Raw genomic sequence first — 14,868 nt, forward strand, 5'->3', positions numbered from 1 at the left:
TGTAACACATTCACTCAACCAGGTGCACCACCACCCGGCCCCCTCCTCCTCATTGTACGTACCTAGAGTGCACTCATATCCATAACCCCAAGATTCCCTAAATGGGTCAACTGTTTAAGAATAAAAAAAAAAAGATTTTATTTGTTGATCAATGAAAAAGACAAGAGGAGAGAGAGAAAGAACCAGACATTACTCTGCTACATGTGCTGCCGGGATTGAACTTGGAACCTCATGCATGAGAGTCCAGTGCTTTCTCCACAGTGCCACCTCCCAGACCATAATGGATCAGCTTTTTCCATTCACGGCCAGTTTCTCCTCCTCCCGAACTCAGAAGTCTCACCTAGTTCAAAGTTTGTGTCATTACATTTTAGCCCATTATCTGTCTCGAAGTTGTCTAATCTCTTACTGCCAGTTCTCCACATAGCCTGAAAGCCTGAGCGTCTGGCTATTTCTCTCACCAAATGTGCATCAGTCCCAGTGATGTCTCTTGTTTCTACATGGAAGCTCATGGACCTTTCTTTGACCCCCTTCTCAGTCACCCAATCTCACCCAATCTCACAGAACCTATAATTAACTCTAGCATCATGATTACTTACACCAGCTCTGAAATTCCAGCATCAAATAGCTCATGCTGAGACCAATATTTCTCTCTCTCTCTCTCTCTCTCTCTCTCTCCCTTTTAATATTTATTTATTAGACAGAGATAGTCAGAAATTGAGAGGGAAGGGGGAGACAGAGAGGGACAGTGACACAGAGAGTCACCTGCTGCCCTGCTTCACCACTGGAGCTTTCTCCCTGCAGGTGGGGACCGGGGTCTCGAACCAGGGTCCTTGTGCACTGCAACATGTGTGCTCAACCAGGTGTACCACCGCCAACTTGCCCTAAGATCACCTTCTCTCTTTCCAGTTCTCTCCTCTGGTCCTTGAACTCCAACTTCCTCTTGGTAGCACCTGGCTTTCAAATCGACAGAACCTGCAGTTCTGGGCCCCCTCAGAACCTTCAGTTCATCTCAGAGACAACTCCCATGGCTGGAATCTGCTCTCTCCCATGAAAGCACCCTTAGCCCCCTTGTTCCTTTCTTCCTGCTCTGACTCAGCCTTGGAAACCTTCCACTTGTTGTAAGGAAACCTTATACCTACCTGCCCATTTCACACCTCCACTTAAACACTTAAAAAGGGGAGCCTAGAGAAAACACACACACTGCTGGCCTCAATTTCAGTTCATGTTGGAAATCTCCAACAGCAGGCCCTGCCTTTACTCCTATCTTCTCCCTCCAAACAGTCACCCCATCATCAACACAGCAGAAGATGTGCCCAGCAGCCTCATCCCCACGAGGTTTAGAAAGGACTCCCCAGCACGTTCCTGACATGTTTGCAGCTGAGTTCAATCAATGCCTGCAAATCCAGAGCTTTCACTTCACCTAGCAAAATGTCAGCTTGGGGCTGGGTAGCAGTGCACCTGCTTGAGCACACATGTTACAATGTGGTGAGACCCGGGTTCAAGCCCCTGGTCCCCACCTGCAGGGGGAAAGCCTTGCAAGTGGTGAAGTAGGGCTGCAGGTGTCTCTCTGTCTTTCTCCCTCTCTATCATCCCCTCCAGTGTCGCTCTGTCTCTATCCAATAATGAATAAAGATAATAAAAAAATTAAAGAAAGAAAGTAAATGTCTTGTTCTGATTTTATGAAGCCCAGAGGGTAATGGGCGTCTTCTCCTTCCCTACAAAGCCGACTCTGTCTCCAGAGCCCCAGTCTGCTGACTTCCTATCTTCAACACAACCCCTGGCCACACAAGGAAAGTTTCTCAGTTGGCAACCAAGGCTTTTGGGTGGAATCTCCCCTCCGACCTGCCTTCCTCCACCCACCACAGTCCAGTCTGCCTGCAACAGGTGCTCTCACAGGAAGGGGAAGGGGAAGAACTGGGAGGGGAAGCTGGCTCCTGAGGGGGTGAGGAAGACAAAGGAGCATGTACCCAGAGCTTATAGTTTCCCAGAGTGCCCCTCTTCCCAACACAATCTAACTCCATAGAATGTAAGGTACAGTCTTTTGTCAAAAGAAATTTATTTTTTTAATAATTTAGTTATGGGCATAATGGTTATTCAAAGATACTCTCATGCCTGAGGCTCCAAAAGTGCTCTGGTAAAAATAAATTAACTAATAATAATTTAATTATTATTATTTATTAGATAGAAATGAGAGAGAAGGAAGAGATAGAAAGGGAGGGAGGAGAGAGAGAAGGACTTGGCAGCACTGCTTTACCACTCATGAAACTTTCCCCCTACAGGTGGGGAGCAGGGGCTTGAACCTGAGTCCTTGCATGTTATAATATGTGTGTTCAATCAAGAAGAAATTTAGCTCTCTCATTAATAAATAAGATCTTTAAAAAAGAAAGAACAGAAAGAAGGAAGGAAAGGGAAAAAGAAGGGAGGGTGGGAGGGAGAGGGAGAAAGGAAGAAAGGAAGGAAGGAAGGAAGGAAGGAAGGAAGGAAGGAAGGAAGGAAGGGAGGGAGGGACGATGGGAGGGAGGAAGAAAAGAGTTAAGAAGCAGGCACTGGCTAGGGAAGTAGCTCAGCCAGCAGAGCATCAGACCTCTAGACAGATCACCCCGATAAGCCAGCCGCCGCCTCTCCTCTCTGCTTCCTGTGACTCCGTGAAATGTAGTAAGGAAAATAAATGGTTTTAAGTGTGGGGGGAGGGAAGCAAGATAGCAGAAACAGAAAAGGCAGCCTCCTGTGAACACTTGGTGAGGAGGAATGTCCATTCCTGCAGTAAGGGCTGTGCCCCTTTGCCCAGCAACCCTCACAACCCAGACTAGGAAAAGCAAAGGGAGACCACGTGCAGCCTGTTCACAAACCCACTCAGACCGAAGAGACTGTGCCACCCGTTCCCGGAAGCCCGTCAAAAGGATTTTTCTCAGAGGCTGACAATGAACGCCGGGCATTCAGTGCCTGGATAAGATCGCATCACTGGCAGAAGTTGTTAATCCAGGTGAATGAAGCCTTGGGAAGGGGAAGTGGTAAAGTTCAAGTTCACGGAGATGCCTTTGTCGAGCCCCAAGTAGCAAAACACAGGAACAACATTGCAGACTTGTCAGTGTGTTATTGATTTTCTAAAAGAGTTCATGTTATTTGTTTCATAAGACAAGGATATGAGGAGAGAGAGAGGGTCAAGCAGCACTCTGGAATATGTGATAGCAGGACCAAATGCAGGAACTCAGGTGTACAAGTCCAGAGTTCTACTGGTTATGCAAAGTATGTTCACATTGCTTTTGTTTTGTTGTTGTTTGTTTGATTTTTATCCAGAAAACTGCTTTATGCCTGGGCTGACTTACATAGTACTGGAGATTGAACCTGGGCCCCCTAGGAGCTCAGTCATGAAGGTTTGACTCAATCATTATTAAATCAGTAATAAAAAATTGAAAAAGAGAAAAAGAGAGGAGGGGTAGAAAGCAGGAAGGAAGGAAGGAAGGAAGGAAGGAAGGAAAGAATGGAGGAAGGGAGGGAGGAAGGGAGGGGCCAGATGGTAGCACCTGGTTAAGTGCAGACATTACAGTGCATAAGGACCCAGGTTCAAGCCCCTGGGCCCACCTGCAGGGGGATAGCTTCACAAGTGGTAAAGCAGAGCTGCAGGTGGTGCAGAGCTGCAAGTGCTGTGTCTCCCTCTTTGTCTCCCTCTCCCCTCTCAATTTCTCTCTGTTTCTATCCAATAATAATTTTTTTAAGTTTAAACAAAGGAATTTCATTTAAAAAAAAAGAGTAAGAAAGAAAAATAGTTTGATTCAGCACTGCTGGTGCTATCTTCCCGGAAGTCTACTATTCCTTTGCTCAGTTTCCAATGGAGTTTCTGCCAGGCCAGAAAAATAACTGGATTTGTGTGAGTCCCTTGGATTTTGGCCTTCTTCTTCCTCAGTGGTGTAACAGGGCTTTGCTGAGAGATCAAACAGAAAGCACAAAATGTGGAAGATGGTGGCACTCAATAAATAATGTATCTTTCCTATTTATTACTAACAATAGAAATTGGGGTTGAACTAAGAAGAAATCCAGAAATAAATTCCTTTTACTATATCAACAGAAACAATAAAATATCTAGGAATAAACCTAACTAAAGAAGTGAAAGAATTGTATACTGAAAATTATGAGTCATTATTCAAGGAAATTGAAAAAGACACAAAGAAGTGGAAAGATATTCCATGTTCATAAGCTGGAAGAATTAACATCATTAAAATGAATATACTACCCAGAGTCATACACAGATTTAATGCTATCCCCATCAAGATCCCATTTTTTAGGAGAATAGAACAAATGCTACAAATGTTTATCTGGAACCAGAAAAGACCTAGAATTGCCAAAACAGTCTTGAGAAGAAAGAACAGAACTGGAGGCATCACACTCTCAGATCTCAGATTGTATTATAAGGCCACTGTAATCAAACTGCTTGGTACTAGAACATAAATAGACACACTGACTAGTGGAATAGAATTGAGAAGTAAACCAGAAGTAAACCCCCACATCTATGGACATCCGATCTTTGACAACGGTGCCCTGACTATTAAGTGGAGAAAGATGAGTCTCTTCAACAAATGGTGTTGGAAAAAATAGGTTGAAATATGCAGAAGAATGAAACTGAACCACTATATTTCACCAAATACAAAAGTAAATTCCAAGTGGATCAAGGACTTGGATGTTAGACTAGAAACTATCAGATACTTAGAGGAAAATATTGGCAGAACTCTTTTCCATCTAAATTTTAAAGGCATTTTCAATAATAAGAATCCAGTTATAAAGAAGACTAAAACAAAAATAAATCAATGGGATTACATCAAATTAAAAAGCTTCTGCACAGCAAAAGAAACCACTACCCAAACAAAGAGACCGCTTACAGAATGGGAGATCATTACATGCCATACATCAGACAAGAGTTTAATAACCAAAATACATAAAAAGCTTGCCAAACTCAACAACAAGAAAACAAATGACCCCATCCAAAAATGGGGAGTGGATATGGACAGAATATTCACCACAGAAGAGATCCAAAAGACTAAGAAACATATGAAAAATGTTCCAAGTCTTTGATTGTCAGAGAAATGCAAATAAAAAATGGGATAGCATTTCACTCCTGTGAGAATGTCATACAATAAATGCTGGGGAAGTTGTGGGGACAAAGAACCCTCCTGCACTGCTGGTGGGAGTGTAAATTGGTCCAACCTCTGTTGGAGAGCAGTCTGGAGAAGTCTCAGAAGGCTAGAAATGGACCTACCCTATGATCCTGCAATTCCTCTCCTGGGGATATATCCTAAGGAACCCAACACACCCATCCAAAAGATCTGTGTACACCTATGTTTATAGCAGGACAATCTGTAATAGCCAAAACCTGGAAGCAACACAGGTGTCCAACAACAGATGAGTGGCTGAGTGAGTTGTGGTCTAGATACACAAATGGAATACACTCAACTGTTAAAAATGGTGAATTCACCTTCTTCACTGCATCTTGGATGGAGCTTGAAGGAATCCTGTTAAGTGAGATAAGTCAGAAACAGAAGAATAAAGATGAGATGATGTCACTCATAGACAGAAGTCAAAAAATACTACCCTGATGCAGGCCTAACCTTCCTGTAGCGGGATGGGGGTGTACAGTAGACTAAGTGCTGGACTTTCAAGCACCAGGTCCCAAGTTTAAGCCCTGGCAGCACGTCACAGGCACCAGAGTGATGCTGTGGTTCTCTCCTTCTCTTCTCCCTCTATATAAGGAAATAAAAACTTTTATAAAGCTTTAAGATTTTTATTTATTTTGGATAAAGACAGAGTAAAGTTGAGAGGGTCAGAGGAGAAAGGGACGGAGAGAGACACCTGCAGCCCTAATTCACCATTCGTGAAGCTTCCCCCCTGGAGGTGGAGGCCAGGGGCTTGAACCCAGGTCCTTGCACACTGAAATATGAGCGCTCAACCAGGTGTGCCACAGCCTCACCACTAGACTATTTTATTTAATGCATTCATCCCAGGTTGGAAAACAGCCCCCACTATAGTGAAGGGAACTTTAGTGCTGCAGTCTCTTCCCCTCTGCCTCTCATACATATATGTGAAAAAGGAGGAGGGGCAGCATGGTGGTGTTTCTGGTTGAGCGCACACATGTTACAATGCTCAAGGACCTCGGTTCAAGCTCCTGGTCCCCACCTGCAGGGGGGAAGCTTCACAAGTGGTGAAAGCAGGGCTGCAGGTGTCACTCTATCTGTCTCCTATCTCTGTCTATCTCCTCTCCCTCAATTTCTCTCTCTCCTTATCCAATAAATAAATAAATATTAAAAATAACTAAATAGGGGAGCTGGGAGGTAGTGCAGCGGGTTAAGCGTATGTGGTGCGAAAGGCAAGGACTGGTGTAAGGATCCTGGTTCAAACCCCTGGCTCCCCACTTGCAGGGGTGTCGCTTCACAGGCAGAGAAGCAGATCTATAGGTGTCTATCTTTCTCTCCCCCTCTGTCTTCCCCTCCTCTCTTCATTTCTCTCTGTCCTATCCAAGGACGATGACATCAATAACAACAACAATAACAACTACAACAACAATAAAATAAAGCAACAAGGGCAACAAAAGAGAAAATAAATGTATAAAATAACTTTAAAAAATGTTAAAAAAAAAAATAACTAAAAGTTCTGGAGGGGCAAACCCCTGCGGGGACAAAAATGAATCCTCCTTCTGATGTGTCTACTACTCGTAGACAAAATGCGAAAGGCAGCTCTGAACTTGACAAGTCCAGTTTGACTAGATCTAAAGGAACATACTGACAGAATTAGAAATCTCTAGGATTTGATCCAATCAGGCAGAACTGTACTCACCATGCTGGAGCAGGCTGTGATCTAATACAATTCATCCGGGAGAGAAAGTGTCCTTTCTCAGTGTTTACTACTATGGGTGCTGGGGACCCATCTAGAGTCTCCTCCAGAGGTGTATGCACTGCCACTGAGCTATATCCCCAGCAGAAGTATTCTCTTTATTCAAATTTAACAAAAGGAAAATGATTTGAGATCCTACTTCCACCAGCTGCTATTTTCAACCCTTTCCAAATATACCTCAAAATGTATTGTGTTGTATTGAAATAGTGTGAAATAAAGCATAACCTCAAACTCCCTAAAATGTTGACTTCATATATAAAGTTTTTTCTACAGTCAACAGTCCTTAGTCACAGGTGGCTATTAGGTAAATAAGTAAATAAAAGTTTCTAAACATCACTCGTAGTCCTTTAATAATAGCAGCTTCTAGAATTTTATTTTCAAAACAGTCTCTCTGTAATTGGTGAGGTTTTCTTTCCCCCTTTTAGTAGAACTTTGACAGATGAGATTCCACAGAACAAACATCACTATGTCAAGAAATTAAAGAATCTAAGTTTAGCATTGTTTGAAAAATTATCCACATTTCACACTCCCTCACCACTGCAAAATAAAGCACATTAGTAATGATTCCACTTTGCCTGAATAATTAAAATATGCCCCCCTAATAATGTTTTAAAGGTGTGTTAATCCATGTCCTTGGTGGCAAATTCTTAACTGGGAAGGAGCCATTTTCTATTAATGAGTGTTTCACTAAGTTTACTGAATAAAGACAAGATCTTATCTAACCCACAAGCTGGATTGTGCCTCACACATAAATCAGAAGTCTGATTTTTGAAAGAGCCAAGCTTAAACTTTCAACTGAAATAGTGGATACAGGAATATATGATAAAGGAAGAAATACTTATGCAGTAAGAACCTCTAACAAGAGACTAAACCCTGAAAGAAAAAAATAATAATAAAGTAAAATTCAGAAGGGAAAATATAGTCGCATTCATGCCAAGACACAAAATTACATTCCTGGACAAGCTCCAACACAATCTCATCTAAACATGCTCAGGTCGTCAGCCCGCCAGATCTTCCTGCTTTGTTTTGTTTGTAAGTTCCCAAGACAATACCTGTATAACAAGTCCTGCAAACAACTATGTCCTTACTAAAACAGAAAGAAAAAAAAGTTTTTTTTAATCCCCAGAGCTATTCTCTGATCAGATACTACAGGAAAAAAGTCTCTTGTAAAACCAAAGAGTTTCCCATTTGCAACCAACTTACCCCTAGGTTTTCACATTAGAAGTTGAATCTGAGGGCCAGGTGGTGACATACCCAGTAGAGCACACATGGTACAGTGCACAAGAACCCAGATTTGAGTTCCCAGCCCCCAACTGCAGGTGGAAAGCTTCCAAAGCAGAGAAGCAGGGCTGCTGGTGTCTCTGCCTCTCCCTCCTTCTCCTTCTGCCCCTTCCCTCTTAATTTCTGTGTCTACCCAAAAACAAATAAATAAATAATATATTTTTAAAGAATTTTTTTAAAGTTAAATATATTTTTTTAATAATAACAAGCTGAATCTGAATGGAGCATGCACAAGGACCCAGGTTCAAGCCCCCAGCCCCCACCTGAAGGGGCAGAAATTTCACAAGTGATGAAGCAACATTGTAAATGTTTCTCCCTCTCTACTTCAAATTCCCTCTCAATTTCTAGGTTTCTATCCAAAACAAGTAAATAAATTAAATATTTGAAGTTGAATCTGATCTTCTCTTCCTCCTGCAGATATTTTTCCATCACTTCAGGAGTTCTAAAGTAAGAAATTGTGCCTGGACTGGGAGTATGGATCAACCAGTCAATGCCCATGTTCAACAGGGAAGCAATTACAGAAGCCAGACCTTCCACCTTCTGCATCCCACAATGACCTTGGGTCCATACTCCCAGAGGGTTAAAGAATAGGAAAGCTATCAGGGGAGGGGATGAGATATAAAGATCTGGTGGTGGGAATTGTGTGGGGTTGTACCCCTCCTATCCTACAGTTTTGTTAATGTCTCCTTTTTTGAATAAATAAATGAAAGAAAAAAAAACGAAATTGTGCCTGTACTCAGCTGGCTACTTCTTGATCATGACCCAGTAGGTATTCTTCTTATGTCAAAGGTGGTGAGTCCTAATATAGCTAAGTATGTTGGTAGTGTCCAACATGAATAAGTATGCAAATAAATAAATAAAATAAAATCAAGCAGGAGCCAAGGCTGTAGCTCAGTGGTGGGAAACTTACTCTGCATGTGTGAAGCCCTGGACTCTATTCCCTATATTCAAATCTAAAAATAAAAAGGCCCAAGATGGAATCACTTATGCCAAGATAATAATTACAACATAGCCAATTGAGCCCCAAATCCAATGACAGACCATTTTCTCCCAAAATATTAGGTGAAAAATATATCCCAGGTTGGCAAGGCAGCTCCCTTGCTCTCCGTTGGGCATGGCCCAGGTTCAAGCCTAGCCCCCACCACAGTGCAGAAGCTTCTGTCTTGGGGTGTCCTTGTCTGCCTCTTAAGTCTTTGTCTCTGTCTTTCTATCTAAACACATTGGCCTGGAGCAGTCCAGCCCCAGAAAGAACAAAACAAAACAAAAAGAGAAAGGGGGGAGGAATAAGGAGGGAGAAGAAAAATATATCCCATTCTATATAACTGGACTGGATGATCCTACTCATAGAGAGAACTGAGAAATAAGAACAGAAGGGGAAACACAAAAACAGAACTTGGACTGGGTTTGGTTTATTGCACCAAAGTTAAGGACTGGGGGTGGGGTTCAGGTCCTGGAACATGATGGCAGAGGGGTTAGAGCATTATATGGAAAACTGAGACATGTTACACATTGTATTTACTGTTGACTGTAAGCCATTAATCCCCCCAATAAAGGAAATACATATTATATGTCCCACTGTACACAACTGGACAGATTAAATGGGTAAGTTACCTGACACATTTTTAAGCAACTGTGTTAAAATTGGCAAAAAAAAAAAAATCTAAAATTTTCACTCCACTTTTAAAATTTCAGGCATAGTGAAAAGTTTGACTTAGTTTGCATAGCATTTTTATCACAGGTCTCTAATATACTTCCCCATAAATCTCATTTTGGAAGACTGTGGCTATGATTATGCTAGCCTTTTAATCCAGTTAAGTATGAAACAGCAAACACTTGGATAACTAAGTTGATCTTCTTTTGCTGGAATCGGCAGGAAACTGTAAGTCTCTCTGTTGCTAATGTGACATTCTCCTCACCACAGAACTGTCCACAATAGTATCTCCCTTCCTCAAGCACGGCTGTTAATAGCAGCATTCTACCTCTGAGGGTAGCAGCTCATGTGGAAACTGATGCTGACTCTAAGTGTCTCACAGTTTACATTACCTGATCAACAAAGCTCTGAAGCACGCCCCTGCGGCTACAGACAGACTATGACCCACATAGTCAACGACTGCCACCTCTCCAGATTCAAAGGAGGCCTCGAAACTTTACATCAGGCTCAACCTGACACTGTTGACTGGCTACGGAAGAAGGGCAAACGCTAGAAGAAGATCATACTTTGCCTTTAACACATGGATATAATGTTGCCCACGTCTAAAGATTTCACTGAAGTCAACCATGTCTACAACTAGTCCTCTTTTGCCCTCCATCACACAGATTTTTTTTTAAACTGTATTTATTTTATTTGATAGGAGAGAAATTGAGAGGGGAGAAGAATAGAGAAAAAGAGAGAAAGATAAAGAGAGAGACCTGCAACACTGCTCACTGCTTCTGCAGGTGGGGACCAGGAGTTCGAACTCCTGGTCCTTTGTGCACTGTAACATGTGCACTCAACCAGGTGTGCCTCTGCCTGGCTGCCCACTCCCCCCACACACACACACACATACTAATATTTTTAAGAGGGAAAAGATTAGATAGTTCATACACAATATTCAAAAGCTAACTTGCACAAGTATCTATTCTTAACCAAAATCTCCCTTTCTAAATATAATAATTGGGAGGGGAGGGAATGTAGGAAGGAAGCAAATATTCTGAAGTCTACCATATGGCAGGTCCAGTGTGAGGGCTTCTCCGTATTCTAGACAATGCTGTCCACATGAGACAATGGAAGCTCAGTGAGTTTCAGCAGGGTGCCAAAGAATAAAGGCCTTAGCTTTCTCAGACACTGTTTAGACTCAGTTAGTTTGGCCCATGGTACAGTCATTCAATAGGAAAATATATATATATATATATATATATATATATATATATATATATATATATATATATATATTGCCTCCAGGGTTATTGCTGGGGCTCAGTGCCTGCACTACAAATCCACTGCTCCTGGAGGTCATTTCCCCCCCTTTTGTTGCCCTTGTTGTCTATCATTGTTGTTAATATTATTGTTGTCGTTGTTGTTGGATAGGACAGAGAGAAATGGAGAGAGGAGGGGAAGACAGAGAGGGGGAGAGAAAGACACCTGCAGACCTGATTCACCACCTGTGAAGTGACTCCCCTGCAGGTGGGGAGCCGGGGGCTTTAACCCGGGTCCTTATACCGGTCCTTGCGCTTTGCGCCACGTGCGCTTAACCTGCTGCATTACCACCTGTCCCCCAGGAAAATATATTTTGGAGTGCTTATTTCAAGCAAGTCACCAGCTAAGCATGTAAATATAAAATGTTTTGAGTTATGCTGGGCTAGCATCGCCTGAGAGAGAACAGACCAGGAACTCGTGGCTGAGCGGAATGCAATGCAATGCCTTTATTGATCAGAGACAACAGCTTCTTATACATCTCTTTTAGCTCTTTAACCAGAAGTGGTAAGTGGGAAAAGGAAATGGCTAGGAGAGGGGGTGGAGAAAAGAAAAGAGCACAAAACGTAGAAAGCTTCCACAGCAGCTGTTGGGAAGGTTCTAACCAATGGGATAAACCAATACCCTGCAGGCAGGGCGGGTCTCAGGCAAAACAATGATTATGTATATAGACCATAGTATGGAGCAGGGTAAGTAATGCCCAACAGAGTTAGGGCCAGAGAGACAGCTCTGTGGGCTGAGCTTGCCCTGTTAGGGGGCCCAGCACTGCATGGGTGGTGCTGCCTTGAGGGAGCACATTCCATAGTGGACTGTCTCTCCCTCACTGTCTCTCCATCTGAACAAGAAAGCAAACTAGACCAGAGAAATCATGCAAGCTCAGGGCTCCAGCTCCACAAAATAGAAACAGAACATTTGTGAGCCAACCAAGTCCTCCCATAGAGCTTACAGTACAGAAAAGAGATATAACCTAGTCATAGGATTTCAGAGTTGTAGTCACCCAGCAAAATGATCTCTGCATAACAAGAAAGTCTTTCCAAACATCAGTGATATCTCAATGATGTCAAAAAGTTAACAGAAAACTAAACTGGGGAGATGTCTATTGGCTGACCTGAGAGAAGGGCATGATGAAAGACAACAACTGACAGGAATATGGCTCTCTGTAGGATATCAGAGTGGAGCCTGACCACCAAGGTACTTCTCCAATCCCAAAACTCGATCTTTTTTTTTTTTTTGCCTCCAGGGTTATCACTGGGGCTTGGTGCCTGCCCTATGAATCCACTGCTCCTGGAGGCCATATTTTCCCATTTTGTTGCCCTCGTTATTGTCGTTATTGTTGCCGCTGATGTTGCTGTTGGATAGGACAGACAGAAATCAAGAGAAAGACAGACACATGCAGACCTGCTTCACCGCTTGTGAAGCGACCCCCCTTTAGGTAAGGAGCAGAGGCTGGAACCGGGATCCTTACAAGGGTCCTTGCAGCTTTGCGCCCTGTGCGCTTAACCTGCTGCGCTACCGCCTGACAACACCCCCCAAAAAAAAAAAAAAACAACTCCATCTTTCATTTGTTAGTCACCAAGGTGCGGCTACAGCACTGGAGGAGTGCGTTGGGGAAAACCAAAGGAGCATTGTAACCTGACAAAATGCCCTGAGAACAGAGGATTTCAACAGCCACATCAAGAGACCCTCCAATTTGGACAAGGTCCCCAGTGTGCAGTGACATTCAGACAACAGTCAGAAAGAGCTGGCAGTCTCAGCAGGTTGTGTGGCCAGTTAGTATACTAAGAGGGGCCAGGTGATGGTGCACCTGGCTGAGTGCACATGTTACAAGGCACAAGGATTCAGGTTCAAGCCCTCCACCCCATCTGCAGGTGAGGACCTGCAGAGGAAAAGCAGTGCTGCAGGTGTCTCTGTCTCTCTCCCTCTCTACCTTCCCCTTCCCTCTCAATTTCTGGCTGTCTGTCACCAATAAATAAAGATAATTTAAATAAATAAATTAAGCACAGCAAATGCTTGGCCTTAGTGTGGCAGTTGTCATTACACTCCATACTCCAAGAAGAAACCTCACCCTTCTTAATCCTGAAACAAGGAAACTTCTAACCGTTCTGTTTCATTCATAGGTGGTGTAAGTTGCTCTTCCTTCCTGTCTATGTGAGTCGACCAACTGGGCTATTAGCTATAGCTGTCTCCCAGGATATTTATCATGTGTCTGTCATTGGGACTGTCCCATGTCACTAAGTCTTTTTGAGAGCTTGAGTATGTGCAACTTGGGACTCCCCAGAAAGGAGGTTCTGAGTGGAACTGCTCCTTGGGCAGAGTGAAGGCGGCCCAGAGTCGCCCAGAGCGCCTCATTCACCAGTTCTGCCTTCTGGCCAAAGCAAATCTATTTTTTGCTCACAGAAGTGAGGAGTGGAGGTGACTGTGGGCTTCTCAGAGCACACCTTCCTTTCCCTCTAGAACTGTCACTCTGCACGAATCTGGATCTTCCAACCAGCCTCGGCCCCTTGTATAATCTTTTCCTCCCTGGAGTTAAAAAGAAGAGCAGCAATCTCTTTCGCAATCCCTCTGAGCAATCGACAGACCCTCACAAGCAACAACAAAAAAGTTTGCAGTCAACTTTCCATCGGATACCAACCGTCGCCCCAAAGTCCTGCCACTAAGGAGATAATGAGTTACATCTTACCACCCCTCCCCAAATGATAATAATACTCATAATCAAAGTAAACATCTAAACTAAGAATTCACCCACCTTCTGTTACGGGAAGAGGCTTCCCCAGACGCCCGCCACCTCTCAGCCCCAACACGCAGACCCACAGACGGGGGCCCACCACCTAGCCGCGGGGCCACCCTTGCAGCAGACAAGGTGGCCAGGGCGGGAGCCTGACCGGGAGCTCACAGCGCAGCGCGGAGCCCAGTGACCCGGCGCGCCCCGCCAGCCGGCACACTTCCTCCCAAGCCGGCCCCTCCTCCTGGCCCCCACCCGGCCCAACTGGGCCCAGCCTCACCGCGGGAACGCGGAAGTGGAGCTAGAGGGCGGGGAGCTGCAGTCAGAGGCGCCGCCAATGAGCGCGGCTGGAGACGAACACGAGGCCGGGCCCCGGAGAGGTGGAGAGGCAGCGCCAGGCCGCGGCTCTGCACACCCTGCACTCCGGGCTGCAGGCCTCAGCCTCCAGACCCTCCAGACCCTCTACGCCGTCACAGCGTCCTGCAGGCCCGAGCCTCCTGACCCTCCACGCCTGCACCCCGGGCTGCAGGCCCGAGCCTGCAGACCCTGCACCCCGTGCTGCAAGCTGGAGCAGACCCTCAGCTTCCACGCTGCAGACCCTAAACCCTGTGTTGCAGGCCTAGAGCCTCCAGAACCTGCACACTGCAGAGCCTCCATGCTGCAGGCCCAGAGCCTGAAGACCCTGCACCCCACCCTGAAGGCCTGGAACCTACAGACCCTCCATGCTGTAGACTCCACACCCCATGCTGCAGACCCAGAGCCTCCAGACCCTTCACCCTCCTGCTGCAGACCCTCCACCTTCACGCCTGCAGACCCTACACCATCCAGACTGCGGGCCCAGAGCCTCCACGCCTGCAGACCCTCCACCTCCATGTTGCAGGCCAGGAGCTTGCAGACCTTCCACCCCATGCTGCAGGCCAGCAGCTGTGGAGGCCGGCACACCTGGAGTTGGAAGTGCCGGCTGGCCTCTGCTCACCCCACCCCCACCACCCCACCCCCGCGGCTGCCCTGGCCACCTGCCCAGGAGAAGAGC

At 44.9% G+C, this 14,868-nt stretch overlaps 1 protein-coding gene across 3 annotated transcripts in view; it reads right to left on the reverse strand.

The window, feature by feature from the left end:
* Nucleotides 1-14,056, reverse strand: part of GPD2 (glycerol-3-phosphate dehydrogenase 2) — a 156,288-nt gene extending 142,232 nt beyond the window's left edge. For all 3 annotated transcript variants that reach the window (XM_060177915.1, XM_060177916.1, XM_007524302.3), the window contains exon 1: nucleotides 13,860-14,056. The gene's annotated coding sequence lies outside the window, so the exon portion shown is untranslated. The remainder of the gene's footprint in view (nucleotides 1-13,859) is intronic.
* Nucleotides 14,057-14,868: the final 812 nt, after the last annotated feature.

Source organism: Erinaceus europaeus, chromosome 18, assembly GCF_950295315.1.
Source record: "Erinaceus europaeus chromosome 18, mEriEur2.1, whole genome shotgun sequence".
Classification (NCBI taxonomy): domain Eukaryota; kingdom Metazoa; phylum Chordata; class Mammalia; order Eulipotyphla; family Erinaceidae; genus Erinaceus; species Erinaceus europaeus.